Genomic DNA, 13856 nt, shown 5'->3' with positions numbered 1-13856 from the left:
ACACCTCCCCACCCCCGCCTCTTGCTCTTGTTTTCACCATGTGACATGCCTTCTCCTCCTTCACCTTCTGCCATGACTGTAAGCTTCCTGAGGCCTCTCTAGAAGCCAAGCAGATGCCAGCACCGTGCTTCCTGTAAACCCTGCAGAACCGTGAGCCAACTAAACTTCTTTTAATTATAAATTACTCAGTCTTACGTATTTCTTTATAGCAATGCAAAAATGGCCTAACACAAAGCCCCAGTGTGATAGTATTTGGAGGTGGAGCCTTTGAGAGATAATTAGTCCATGAGGGTGAGCTCCACCTCCTCTAGGAAGCCTGCCCTGATCCAGTAGGCCTCCTGGGGCCTGCCCTGTACCTCTGTCCACCCTTGAGCCAGCCAGGGGGACATCTTTCAGGCCTTACTGATCTGCTTTTTTCTACCTTGAGGGCATTCCTCTGATGGCAGGAAGCTTTCACCAGCACTTCTGTGCCCCCAGCCACTGCACCACTCCCTCCATGCAAGACACAAGCCTGGTACTTTGAACATGGGGCAGAACACACATATGGACTGTGGAGAGATTGTGCTGGGCTTCAGGGAGGGCTCATGCTCTGCTGTTTTTCAGAGGATGAAGCAGAGAAAGGGCCAGGGCTAAAGTCAGGATATGGGGACATGAAGCCCAGTAATGCCACTATCATAGTTGGACTCTCACTCCTGAGCAGCTGACTCTTGGCTGTATCCAGTCTACTCCTTTATTAGCTACTGCTTTGCATCCTTCCCTGCTTCCAACCCTCATTTATTCATTCAAAAAATGCTTAGTGAACACAGTGCCAGGCACTGTGCAGCTGAGAGCAAGGGACGCAGCAGTGGCCAACTCGGGCTCATCCCTGCCTTCTCTCTCCAGCCAGAGGGAGTGGGCACTTAGCACATTTCTCCTCTCCTCATCTCCACTACAGCATGCAGCACTGGGCCAGGCACATGGGACATACAACAGGATCCATCTTCCTGACAGGAATACCATCATCTCTCAACCCAGTAAGCAGCCAGCATCCTGAAGAACGCCAAAGGGTGCCTCCGTCACTTTTCCCCAAAACCAAACTTAATTTCCTACATCATGCTTGGATGGGGATGCTTAATGACATTATCCAGAAGGATCTGCTCTGGGGCTTCAATCATGGCTGAGCAAGAAAACAAAAACTCTAATTTGCTAATTGCCTTTCCCAGGACCCTAGCAGATGTTCCTACCCGACAGGGAAATGAGGAGACATGAAGTGGCAATGCCACACTGTTTAAGGAACCTCATTAGTTTGAAAAATATGATGCACAGTCTTCAGAGGCCTGGGACCCAAAATCACAGCCACAGAGGCCTGTCTAGCTGAGCTCAATGGGCACGGGGTCTGCAAGAAGACATGACTGCTGTGGGGATTGGTAGTGACTGCGTGAAATGCCCTTCTCTCTGTGTGGCCTCTGGCTTTGGACTTGCTGGAGCCAGAGGTGGGGGCAAATCTCCTTCTTTCGTCTAGCCAGCAGTAATGATGCCTGCCCTGGGAATCTCAGGCTGCTGAAAAGCATAAGACTCAACCACTTTCCCTTAGGGAGACAGCCTACACCAAAGGGGTCAGACTCCACGAGAGATCTGAATAATGACAAAGACTGTAAAAAGAAATCCAGTTAGGTACCACTGGAATTCCTTTATAGACTGCATATTACTTTCAAATATATACTACTGCACTTGTAAAAGTACACAGTTGATCTAATCACGCTCCTGCTCAAAATCCTCGACAGGTTCTCTGAGGCTTTCAGGATATTAGATATTAGTGCCTCTGGGGAGCTCCCCAGCCCCCTGTGCTCTCAGAGCCCTTGTACTTGTGCCCACCACAGCTCTTATCACAAGGGGACATGATGTCTCTTTGGCTGCCTCCCTCCCATCAGACTGGGGCAACTTGGGAGCAGGGGCCGGGTCTCCCTCATCAGAGTCCCCATGGACCTGGCTTAGAGAAAGTGGTGGGTGAACGTCTATGGAATGCACGAGCATGAACAAATGAAGAAAAGCAATACACTGCCTTAGAAACAACCAACACTTAAGAATGAACTGGGAATGCAGAGCACTGTGAGCTCAGACTATTTATTTCATGTCTTTATTTTTCAATTTTTGACTCTGTGCAAAGGTACCAATGATAGGTGCCTGACCTTAGTTTAACTGGAATGTTTTTAAGATTTTTCTTGTGCAAATATTAAGTAGGGAGGCTGTTTTATTAAAGATGCTCATTCAGAATGAACCCACCAACAATGAATGAACTAAAGAACCCCCAAGGTTTTGTTCATAGGCATTCATTAGCTTTTCCCTGCTATACACACATGGAGCTCAGGCTACAACTGGCTGGGCAAGCCCTTTCTTCCCCAAGAGCTCACAAAGAGAGCCATCTGTCCAGTTCCAGGTGGAATCATCTCACGCCTGTTTTCCTGGAGCGAGAATCAATGAGGCTTCCCTGAGCCTCTCCTCCTCCTGGGGTTTCCATGGGAATCCTCCCACGCGTGACTGAGCCAGGGGCCCCCAAGGTGCAAGCTGGGCTGTCAGCCAGCAAGGAGAGCAGCAAATGGGATGAAGGAGGTTTGCTAGGCTGTGACCAGGGCAGCAAGCTCTGCAAGGTCATTTGAAAGAGACATACCACTGAGACAGCAAGGCCACGTGCAGTCCGGGCCAGCCTGGTCACCACAGCTGCCCCGGAGCCCAGAGGCCTGCCCCAGGCACATGTGGAGGTTGTTTGCAGGGCAGCTGGACTCCCTGAGGCCCAGCATGTCTGGGCTGGGTCAAAGCATGAAGGGAGAAGATGGGAAGGGTACCATTTAATGAAGCCCTCTGGGGAAAACGATGATGAAAACATGATAAGGTTTGCGTCCAATCCCTCATTTACCTCCCAAGATGAACCTTCTCCACTTGGTATAACTGGTTGTCTGGAAACAGAATGCCTAAAAGAAAAGCAGAACTATTCATGCCTCTGGCTTGAGCCAGGCCATAATAGGGACCTGCTGGGATTTCTGAAGATCCCTCTGTTAAGCCTACAGTATCTCTGGGGGCATTTTTGAGATACTAAGGTGGAAAGGAGAGAGGATGAGAGGAAGAGAGGAGAAAGGGAGCAGGATCGGGGAGGGAGCTGCTCCAGCCCCAGGAATCTGTACAACTTGCACATTTCATAGAATGCGGATAACAGGTAGATGTCTCCTGAAGGTAGATAACAGGTAGAATGTCTCTGTGGCCAGTAAACCGGGCCAAGGCCCACTCACTTCTGGAGAAAGCAGAGCTCCAGTTCACCATCCATGACATTTCACAACATTAAAGGTCAGGGATGACTTTGGCACTGCTCCAGCGTCTCCCACCACACATACCAGCACATTGAAGTGTAGAGCTTACCATAGCAGCTTTCCTGCCTCCTCCTGGCTCCAATGTCTTCCTGCCTACCCCATCAATGGGGCACCCCCAAGTCCATCGCTTCAACTTCAGTTTCTGCTTTTCACTCTCTCTCTCCATGCATCTTCTCTTATGACCTGCATCTCCAGCCCCGTGCAGACACTCTCAAGCTGGGTCTCCAGTGCTGCCTTCTCTCCTCAGCACAAGACCTACCTACTAGAAGCCCCTGGTCAGCCCTGTCTGGGTGTTGTTTCAAATGACCTTGTAAGGCCAGCTGACCTCTTTCCATCATAAGCCTCCTACCATGGGCACACCCACACTCTCAGCCCTGTGGGACATCTGTGGTCCATATGCACCTCGGAATCTGCATGTCCTAGGCTGAGCCTGGCCTCTTCCCTCTCTCGCATACCAGGTTCCTCTGCATGTCACTGTTCCTGCCATGGATCCCGTCTCTTGGTCCCCACCACTCAACCCCGTCAGCTTTCCCCTAGTTCAGACCTTGCCTGGATTACTCCACTGGTCTCTTAGCAGGTTTCCCTGACTCCACTGTTTGCCCGCCAACCCACTCTCCATGCTGCCAACAGGTAAATTTGACCAAGACACCCACCAATCTCTTCATTCAACCCTCCAGGCAGCTTCTCCAGAGAGAAGCTGCACCTCTTTGCTTGGCATCCAGGGGCCCTCCAGGCTGCTCTTATTTCTTCCACATTGTCTGTCATCACGGCCCACCTCAGACCAGTCATGCCAGACTCTCCTCGTCAGCACATCCTGGGACTCTTCCCATCTTCTCTGACCTGGCTGACATTCTCTCACTCCCCTGCCCCTTCTAGCAGAAGCAGAACTGGGCACCCCTCCGTGGCAGCCCCTCAGCCCACTACATCCTCTTCCCTCCACCCCATTGTGTCCTCTTGCCTACGTCCCACTGCACCCTCTGCCCTCCATCCCACTTTGTCTTCATCTTAGCTGTTGATTCCTGCTGCTATCTCTTGCACCACATCTGCATTTCTTAATGAAGCCAGTGCCCAACCAGCCTTTATCTCCAATACTCGTACACAGCCTTGTACCTGTTACCTCTGGCTGCATTAAGACGTGCTTGTCAGACTGAAGAAGGACTAGCCACTCTATACCTCCTGCATGGTTTGCATTTTTTTTTTTTTGAGACGGAGTCTTGCTCTGTTGCCCAGGCTGGAGTGCAGTGGTGCCATCTCGGCTCACTGCAAGCTCTGCGTCCCGGGTTCAGGCCATTCTCCTGCCTCAGCCTCCCCAGCAGCTGGGACTACAGGCGCAAGCTGCCACGCCCGGCTAATTTTTTGTATTTTTAGTAGAGACGGGGTTTCACCGTGTTAGCCAGGATAGTCTCGATCTCCTGACCTTGCGATCCGCCTGCCTCGGCCTCCCAAAGTGCTGGGATTACGGGCATGAACCACCACACGTATACATTTTAAATGGAGTAAGTTCTGAACTCAATGTGTGAAGCAAAAATCACATGCAATCAACACTGCTTAGGAAAGTTCTTCTAAAGTTCCACACAAAGTTCATGATAACTGGTTTGAGGTATCCCACCTCTTTCCCAAAGGGCACACCACCCACAACTGTTTTTCCTATAGCCTCAAAACAAATCCCTATTTCTTGAACTGATCAGCAGCAAATAAATTAGTTGGCTTATGTAGGAACCATGTTTTATTAAAAACGTGTTGCTGGTTTAAAAATTTTTTATAGTTGATCTTTTCTTACCACAGATGGTCATGTTCACATAAATCAAGAGTACATACTATGTACTTATATAGTACATATATAGGCAGAGACTTCTGGTGACCTCCATCTACGGCCTGCCACTCCCCTGATTTTCATGCCCGAGACCCTTCACTCCTGTATCAACAAAGAAAAAACCTTTCGAGAGCATGGATGTGTGACAACAGGTCGGGCAGCTCAGGGGAAATTAAGTAACTCCTGTATGGTGAGTTGTACTAGGTCTTTCCCCAAAAGGGCAAGGAATTCTGCACTGGCCACTGTGGCTTGGCCACTTTCTGGGATAGAAATGAAGCCCTTCCAAGGACAGTTCTACGTAAATGATGAGGAAGTTTCAGTTGTATGAAAAACTAGGAGGAAAAGTATTCTAGGCAGGGGAACAGCAAGTGAATGAGCCTTTGGAGTGTTGGAGTAAAAGGAAGAAGGCTAGGAGGGTGGGTAGGGGGGAGAGGAAAATGGTGAAGAAGAGGTGGAGAAGGGCAGTACCAGACCTGAGGACCCCTGGGATCATCTAGATTTTACTCTGTGGCAGCCTTAAGGAGGTCCTGAGCTAGGGAGAAATGTGATCTACATTTTTAAAAGATGCTTCTGATAAATGGTTATGACTACTTGCTAGTTTGATACATTAAAAACAAAATCTTGTAATTTTAACTTGCATTTTTCTTATTGAGGTAAGGTATCTTGTCATATGTTTTAGTATCATTTCTATTTTATTTCGCATGTATGAATCGTGTCTTTGCCCATTTGATCTTTTGTTTGTTGACCTCAGGAATCTTTTACATATTTAAAGAGATGAGCCTATTGTGATAGGAGTGGTATATGTCATATGTGACAGTTTGTCATATATCTTTTGACTGTTTCTGGTGATTTCTTTTCCTTGCAGATTTTATTTTTATATCATTAAATATATCTTTAAAATAAACGAGAAATACAAACTGGAGAGATATTTGGGTAGAAGGCCCAGTAAGTTGAATTTTGTTTGTGATTTGCCAAAGGTGGCTTACATTCTTTTCATTACCATTTTTAAAAATGGAATAAATTAGAGGGTATGTGTCTCAGAGGAATATGCCCTTGGGTAAAGGATGTTTATATCATGCTTTTACACATTTTACGTCTTCCAGACTTAAGCTCATCAAATTGCGCAGATGGGGGGCAGGGGGGCAGAAAGGGGGTGGGAGGATAGAGGGCTCAGAGTCTGAGAGAAGGGAACTCCTATCTTCATCCCCCAACCCCCCAAGGAGGAGAGTGGGGCGCAGAAGAGGAAACCAAGCGGGGGGAGGTTAGAGAACTTCCCCAAGGTCACACCGCGAGCTGGTGGTGGAGACAGATTCGAACCCAAGCCTGACTCCAGAACTGAAAACTCTCCACCTTCTCGCGACAGCGGTACAGAAAAGTGCCCTCCTCTCCTTCCTGTCGGCAGCAGTCTGCGCTTGGCCATGGGCCGGCGGGAGCAGCCACTCCCCCGGTTCTCCCGCCAGTCAGAGGTCGGGGGCTCGGCGTCCCCTTCTGGCTTGGAGCCCCTGGCGCGTACAGAGCGACCAGGGCGGACACATTTGCCGCGCTCAAGGCTCTGGCCCCCTCCCTCCTTCCCAGAGCCCTGCGCCTAGGGTTTCCTGAGCTCCCAGCCCCCTCCCTTCCCGAGCATAGACAAGTTTGTATTCAAGCAAGGCCAGGAACTGGTCCCTGAGTCGCTCTCGGGCCAGGCGACCAGCCTCACTGCCCCAGAGTCAGGAATAAACGGTAACAACAGCCACTGGTGCCTATTGCGTGACCCGTGCTTTACTTCCACCTCTCCGAATACCCCGGACGAACAGACCCCCAGGAATTATTGTCCCCATTACACGGACGAGGGAACTGCTGCAGCTTCGGAAAGTTGGATAACAAGCTTGGGCTCGCAAAGCTAATAATAATACTAGCTAACATATGATTGTTTCCTGTGTGCCCGGCACATGTCTACCTGCGAACACCATCCCATAGATCTTTCCAATACCCCTATAAAATGTGCACAATTATCATTCCCATCCTATGGATGAGGAAACAGGTTTGGCGCCCTGTCCAAGGTCACTCAGCCAGTGAGTGACGGATCCTGGATCCAAACCCAAGCGGGTGAATCGGATGGCAATTTTTTGTGCGTTGTCCACTACGCAGAGAAGCAAAGGGCTTAGAACCCATGATACCAAGGGCCGGGCCCCAAACGCCCCACGGCTGCGGGCAAATCAACCATCTCGAACTGCCACAACCTGCAGAGAGGAATTCTCAGGGACTGGGACGCCAGGAGCGCCAGCTGTGTCGAGTGCTGGCCCGCACAAAGTCCGTGCAGCCGGATCTCGGCTCCCGGCCCCCGCGCGCCCCTCACCAGGAGCTGGAGAGTACTCACCATAAAAGAGAGGGCAAGCGCCTGTTCGGGAAGAATCCCCAGCGCTGGCAGGTCCTGGACTCCCGGGAGAGGAGTCTGCTGCCGCCGCCGCCCACTCAGGGGCGTCCGAGTGACCCGCAAATGCCGGCTCTCTCCGCACGGCCAGGGGCGCGTCCTCACGGCTGATGCCCGGCAGCAGCGCCCCCTCTGCGCTGCAGGATGGCCTGGAGTTGGAGCGTTCTTGGCGAAGTTGGCGCTCAGGCGCCGGGGGTCGGGCCTGGAGTGGGGAAGCGCCTTACTGAAGCGATCCTGGGGGCGCTCCAAGGCCCGCGCTCTAGCCGCTTGGAAGCTTGGCGCCTGACCCGGAGGGCGACGAGTCCCGCGCTCAGGGCGCACGGGCCGCGCCTCGGCCGCTGGCCCCCGGCGCGCCGGGCGTCTTCCCCAGCGCCCTGAGCGCACGCAGCGGTAGCAGCAGCTGGGGCCCGGGCCCGGGATGCGGTGTGTTCATCGCCCTCCCCTGGGGCTGGGTGCCTTTGTGCGCGGGGCGCGCCGGCCGCCACGGCCAGCTCTGGATGCTGCAGCCGCCGCCGCCTCCCCCTCCTCCTCCGCCGCCGCCCGCTCCCCGCCTTCCCGGCCGGCCCGGAGGCTGCAGCTGAAAGCCGATCTGGCTGAGCTCATCCCTGAAGGCCACTAATCCAATAGCCGCGGAAGGCGCGGTCGCCGGGAACGCCCCTTCCCCCACCATCCCGCGCCCCGGCCGTCCCAGCTCGGGCCGCTGCCGGCGCCGCCACCTTCTCGAGGCCACCAGCTGGCGGGAGAGGGAAGTGGAGCCCGCGCCCGCGCCCCTGTGCCAAGGTGGCGGCGCGGTCGCCATTCACTCACCCGCCCGCTCGCCCGCTTACTCCCTAGCTCTCGCATTCATTCATGCGCGCGGGTCCTCCCGGATTCATTCAAGCGCGCCTGGAGCGCCAGGGTGGGTGCCCCTGACGGGGAGGAGACACCCAGTCACTAGGCAGCTTTGGTGCCTTTACTCAACGCACGTGGGAAATAGCAGCCAGGAGGAAAAGAGGGTGGTTTATTATCCCCCTTCCTCAGACACACACGTCCACACTTTATTTTTGAGATCAGGCTCCAACTCATCTCTTAAAGTCCAATTTCATACCGCACCTGCTCAAGGAGCGTTCCCCGCCCACCCGAGGCGCAGGAAGTCGGTCTCTTTGCTCTACCAGCGCTGATGGTGGGCCGCCTCATTGGGAGCCTGAACTGAGCGATGGGGAAAAGGGCGTGGCCAAAACAGAAGCCTCGAGGGTGCTTCTGGTATCTGCGCTTCCTTGGGGAAATTGAAAGTTCTTGGTTTGGTGGCCCTCGTCTGTGCTCCCAGAATTGACTTTAGGTCCATTACGCAGTCATTTGCTAACCCAATCCCTCTCTGTGCCAGGTGCCAGGCAGAGTCTAGATGCAGACAGAGTCTAGATGCAGAGTGCGCATTTCATCAAGGACATGGAAAACAAGTAAAGACAATCCAACTCTATGAAGAAAATGTTTTGAGAGAGGTTCTGGGGCGAATTTGTCAGACTGGAAAGGGCAACTGGGAATGTTTCCTAGTAAATGTGTCTACATGAATTAGCTCCTGGAGGCAGGGGTACAACATGGTCACCTGGAGAGCTACCTATCACAGCACAGAGCCTGTGCTATGAGCAGAGGGGGTATGACGGAACTGGAGGGATGGACGGTGTCTAGGGTCTTGGGTGGGGACTGTATCAAGAGCTTGACCTTCCCCATCACTTCGGGAGACCTTTAACCAGGGTAGTGACCTTGTCGGATTTGCATTCCAGAAAGACCTCTTAGCAGCCAAGTGGATGGATGGATGGAGGAAACCAGGTTGGCAGCTACTGTAATAGTCTAAGCATAAGATGATGCTTTATGAACCAAGATAACCATGATGAGGTGACAAAAGTGTGTATTGACAGGTATTTATTGTACTTATTCTAACGTTTCATCACTGTCTGTTTGCATGTCTGCCCCTCCTAAAACTGTCAGCCCCCCCCCGGAGGGCAAGTATAGGTACCTCGCACATCTCTGGATGCCCTGCACCAGCATAGGATAGATGCTGAGGACAGTGAATGTGATTTGAACTGCCCTAAGTGGCAGTGCTGACCTACATTCACAGTTGGTGTCTTTCCTTCCTATCTCCTATTGACAAGCTCCTGGAGCACCTCTACTGTGAGCTACTGTGGAGGTTATGGATGTGGTTGGGGAGCAAGAAAAGAAAATTTGTGGAAAGAAGCTCAGAAGCAAAGGAAAGTTTAAAGAAGACGTTCATGCTGATGGTTTCTCTACCCAACTGGCTGACAGGCTGGGTGTGTGTGTGGAGGATGCCCGTTGCTTCCACTCTTTGCTGGGAAGCATCACAGTAGCTTCAAGGATAAGGGAGGGAGGGAGCAGTGGCCACAATTTGAGAAAACAACTCCCCCTCTCCCTTGGGGGCTCCACTTAGGTTCACCACACTGGCCTTTCCCAATGAGATTATGCCCCAGGCACAAAGGAGTGGGCCAAAACAGGGCCCCCTTCTGTCCCTGTAGACCCCCAAATCCTCCAGCCTCTGGATAACAAGGGAAACAACTTGCCATTTGGGGAGAAGCCAGGATAGCCTGGCTACTAAAATTCTTTAGATTGAGATCAGCAGCTTCTAAATGGCCCCCAGTGATCCCTGACTCCTGGTACATACTCCCTTGTGTAAACCCTTTCCCTTAAAGTGTGGGCTGGACTTACTGACTTGCTTCTCACTAACAGAATACAGCAGAGGTAATGGGATGTTCCTTCCAATATTAGGTTATAAGAAGACTGTGGCTTCTGTTTTGAGCATACACTCTTGCTCTCTTTTGGGATCACCTCTCTGGAGAAGCCAGCTGCCATATCCTGCAGTGGCACTGTGGAGAGAGGCCCATATGGTGAGTGACTGAGACCTACCGATAACCACATGAGTGAACTTGGGAGCAGATCTCTGCCCCCACGAGCTGAGCCCTTCATAGGACAATACAGCCGTGTGTGATGCCTTGACTGCAACCTCACGAGAGATCGTGAATCACCGAAACCAACTACCTGTGCTTAGATTTCTGATGCATGGAAACTGTAAGATAATAAACGTTTGCTGTTTTAATCAGCTAAATGTTGGAGTAATTTGTTATTCAGCAGTAGATAACTAATACAAGATGTTCTTAACTGTCCAAGAGTGAGTCTAAAAATGCAACAGTGAAAAACTAGCCACAGTGATGCTCTAAAGAATGTACAGTATTGCATGGGCACAGTCAGACAGCTCTGGGCTTGAATCTCAATTCCAAGCCTTTGGGTCCTAGCTTTCTCATTTCTAAACAGGAACAGAAGAATGTCCCTAGAGTACAGTTGTGGGTTGTAGCTTGTCGTGTAGTAGGTGCACAATAAATCTTTTTCCTTCTACTTCTCAGGAGTAGACCAAGATCTGTAGCATTCGTGGGATTCTTGGACTAAGGCAAAGTAACGCCTGGGGCAGAAGGTCCAGTAGGGAGTTGCTGGAGTCAGGGGTCCAGAACCCCATGGATAAAGCAAAGCTGTGAACCTCACTCCTCCTGCCTTTGCTCCCACAAGGCATGGTATACGGTCTACTTCCCAGTTTTTAGCTATTGAAATCTTGGACTCCTTCTCTGTCTTGCAAAAGTATTAACCATGGTTTTACAGAAGTTGGAGGAAAAACTTTCAGTTCTGAGAAATTTTGGAGCTTGAAGCTTGCTCCAAGGAGGTCTGTGGCAAGACAGAACTGTGTTGTGTGAGGTCTGAATGTCCTCTGCCCACCCCTCAGGAGCAACCCTGTTTGAGCCCAGCCTGCCATGCGGCATTGTCCATCAGGTGCCCAGCTCTCAAATTCTGTTCCTCTTTACAGCCCAAGCATCACCATCTCTTTCCCTTGCAGTTATAGCAGCCCCCTCACCTCTACTCTACTGCTGGGCTCTCTTCATGAAGGAAAAATCACCCTTGCCACTCCCTTCAGAGGTACCCCATGGCCCACAGCATAATTTTCATGCTTTTTCATGGAATCTAGCTCCCTGCCTACTCATCTAGTTTCACCTCCTCTCATTTGCGCTCTGGGCCAGGCCACACTGGGGCCCCCTGAGCTCCTCCATGCTCTTTCTCCCTGCCACAGGCCATTGTACGTGCTTACCTTTCTTCCTGGTACAGACTTTTCAGGTAACTCTAATTCATACTTCGTCTCTCTGCTTGTATCCATGTCATCTCCTCAAAGAAGCCTTCCTAACACTGCAGGCACAGCACGGTGCCCTCCTGTGTGCATCTCAAGCCTGTGCTTGCCTCTCTCACAACCCCAAGTCCCACTGTTGTGACCTCCTTTCTTGTCCCTCACCCCAAGATATAAGCACTTCGAGGGCAAGGCTGTCTTTTTCATTTTTATAGCTGTTACACCCCCAACTACACTTTCTTCTTGCTAATTTCTCAAAGCAGAAAGCTCCACAGTCTTCCCAAATAGCCCAGGCTGGATTAAGGGCCCCTTCTGTAAGCCCTACCACACTTTGTTGCTTTACATCTGTCATAGCACCTTGAAAACCTTTGGGGAATTGTCAGACTCTTGCATCACATGGTGACTCTTTAGGGCAGGACTGTGTCTGATTCATCCCAGTGTTCCTAGTTCTCAGCCTGGGGCATGGTATACAGTCGACAAACAGTAGATGTTTGTGGAATAATTAAAGGTAAAGGAAAAGAAAAGAAAGACAGGCAGGCAGGGAGGAAGGGACGGAGGAAAAAAGGAAGAAAGGCTAGCTCCATTGGCTTCTCTCTCTCTCTCTCTATTTCTGTCTTCCATTTAGGTATTGAATGATCAGAATTGAATTAATCATAATCCTTGATCATGAAACATTGTCAACATTAGCCCAAGTATGGGACTTATTAATTCATGTATTTATTCATAACATGATGAACACACATGAACCCACTATTGAACCCAAGACCTAGAACATTTCTAACACCTACATCTTCCCGGGTGCTCCTTTCCTAGCCCATCTTTTTGCCTCCCCTTCACACAAAAACACTATCCTGATTTTTTTTTTTAGATGGAGTCTTGCTCTGTCGCCCAGGCTGGAGTGCAGTGGCACCATCTCAGCTCACTGCAACCTCCACCTCCCAGGTTCAAGCAATTCTCTGCCTCAGTCTCCCGAGTAGCTGGAATTACAGGCACCTGCCACCATGCATGCCTAATTTTTTGTATTTTTAGTAGAGATGGAGTTTCACCATTTTGGCCAGGCTGGTCTTGAACTCCTGACCTCGTGATCCACCCATCTCAGCCTCCCAAAGTGCTGGGATTACAGGCGTGAGCCACCGCGCCTGGCCACTATCCTGATTTTTATGGTTTATCATTTCCTTGGATTTAAAAATACATGTAACATGAATTTATTTAGCTTTACTTGCTTTTTGAACTTTATTAAAAGATACTATACTATATATCATTTTCTAGGAATTGCCATTGGACTTAACAAGATTCATCCATGTTGATGCATGTAACAGTATCTCATTCATTTTCATGGCTCTATAATAGTTCATTGGGTGAACATACACAATTAATTTTTCCATTCTTCTTCCATAGGTGTTCAGATTGGTTTTATTTTGGAGCTACTATAAACAGTGCTGCTATGAACATTTCTGAACAGGTTCCCTGGTGGATCTGTGCTAATGTTTTCTTGGGTCTTTTCGTAGGAGTGGAATCATTGTGTCTTGTCCTCTTCATCACTGTCTAGCATGGGTCAGCCTATTCAAATGCAGGGCTAAAAACTTTTTCAATCTAGCCACAAAACAGTGAGGGTTGTATGTACCAAAAGTAATTTGCATCATTCACAGGAGACAAAAAAGTTTGACCAAGGGATACCCAGCTCCATTTCCTTGGAATGATTTGCATGCAAGTAAGTGATTTGCATACTGACAGGGATTCAGATTCCAGGCCATTCCATTCCCTGCCCCATTCCCCTTTACTTCTTAGATAATTAGACCTAGTGGGGCCCAGAAGTCTCAGCCTCCCAGGAGGACTCTGGAAAAGACCTGAGTTAGTCTGCAGTAGGAAAGAAGACAGGTGAGGCTCAGTGACAGATACCCAAATATATCCAGTGGTCATTGAATTTTGTGTAGGACAAGATATTAAGGACATACACACACACGCACGGAGGCCTGGAGAGTTCTGCTATAAAATGACTTGGTACCCTGGGAGGAAGCTTCGAGGTGGGCATGGCAGATCATGGCAGGGTTGCATGTACCACAGAATCTTTAGCTTTTAATTAATTTCTATAATCCTCATTTTTCTCTTATATGAAATGGGGGCAATAACATCTAC

General features: G+C 50.2%; 1 protein-coding gene across 2 annotated transcripts in view; it reads right to left on the bottom strand.

Moving 5' to 3' along the window:
- The window catches only part of SPSB4 (splA/ryanodine receptor domain and SOCS box containing 4), a 97043-nt gene extending 88885 nt beyond the window's left edge, over nucleotides 1-8158 (bottom strand). Inside the window, exon 1 of one of the 2 annotated variants that reach the window (XR_010132943.1) lies at nucleotides 7514-8132. The gene's annotated coding sequence lies outside the window, so the exon portion shown is untranslated. Of the gene's footprint in view, nucleotides 1-7513 lie in introns of both variants that reach the window. The other variant, XM_004037757.3, reaches the window with a different exon arrangement.
- Between the last annotated feature and the right edge of the window lie 5698 nt (nucleotides 8159-13856).

This window comes from Gorilla gorilla, chromosome 2 (assembly GCF_029281585.2).
Source record: "Gorilla gorilla gorilla isolate KB3781 chromosome 2, NHGRI_mGorGor1-v2.1_pri, whole genome shotgun sequence".
NCBI classification, from domain to species: domain Eukaryota; kingdom Metazoa; phylum Chordata; class Mammalia; order Primates; family Hominidae; genus Gorilla; species Gorilla gorilla.
Note: the sequence above shows the minus strand (reverse complement) of the source record. Positions and strands in the feature narration are given on the sequence as shown.